Below are 1153 nucleotides of genomic sequence, written 5' to 3'. Positions count from 1 at the left end.
AAGGAAGAAAGATGCAAACACACGGACAACACACGATGTGTTATTGAAGAGGAAACCGAAGTCTTCGGCGTAAAACCTCTTCGCTGCCCTCCAAGCGGTGATACAATCCACTAAAGAATATAGTTGGGATACATGAACAGCAGAAGACCCTCCAAGCCTAATCTACCCAGGTACCTAAGCTCTCCAAGCTTCTTGCTCCAACGAGGTTACGCCGAACCTATTTCTTCTTTAGCTTCCCAGATTCCGCTACTTGACCATAGCATCAACTAATGTATATTGGTTCCTTCCAAACTGTTTCCCTCAGCACCAAATAAACCTTCTCACAGACGTGGGTGTGGTGAGATAAGGATTTGGTAAAAGACCTCTCAAGGGTATGACAATGAAGAGGAGAGAGTAGAGGAATTTATAGAGTTCTTAGATGAAGATTGGGGATAAGGCAATCTTGTTTTTCTCTAGGGTTTTCTCTCAAAAATTCTCTCTAGAAGCTCTCTCAATTTAGTGGGTATAAGGGTCTATATATAGTAAGGTGAGAAAAGAATACGAAGAGACAGTTTTTGCCAAACAGGGTAAATTGGCGGCTTGGTCTCGTGGCTTGTCCAAGTCGCGAAATTAAGTCGCGACGTAACGGCCTAGCCAGCCTGGGACTTTTGTCCTATAGTGCGACAGTTGGCGTGACCCTTCGGCTTCCCTGTGTGCATCTCACGTGCCTGAAGTTGGCGACTTGCAGCCGCGAGCCACTCGCGAGTCTTAGCCGCGAAGCTCTGCTTCTTTGCACATACTTGAGCTTTTCTTCACACCTTCTCACACGCTACCCTTACAATAATCCCACCTAAATACAAGGTTACTAAGTGCTTAAATTATAAGCAAATTGGCACAGAATAAAGCCAACAAGATGGTTGATAAATTTCAACCTTACATATGATGCATGGTTCTTTGGCAGAAAATCTCTCTTCTAATGCACTTGACTGGAAGCAAAGGTTTGAAATTGCTCTTGGTACTGCAAAAGGTTTAGCTTATTTGCATGAAGAGTTGTAACATCCCAATCAGCTTTTTTTTTTTAAAAAAAAAAAAAAAAAAAAAAAAAAGGGGTCAAGATCAGATATTTTGGTTCCCACGTGCCAAGCCCCACCTAACCCACTACCCACTCCCTTTT

This window comes from Quercus suber, unplaced genomic scaffold, assembly GCF_002906115.3.
Source record: "Quercus suber isolate HL8 unplaced genomic scaffold, Cork oak 2.0 scaffold_66, whole genome shotgun sequence".
In the NCBI taxonomy this organism is placed as follows: Eukaryota; Viridiplantae; Streptophyta; class Magnoliopsida; order Fagales; family Fagaceae; genus Quercus; species Quercus suber.
Note: the sequence above shows the minus strand (reverse complement) of the source record.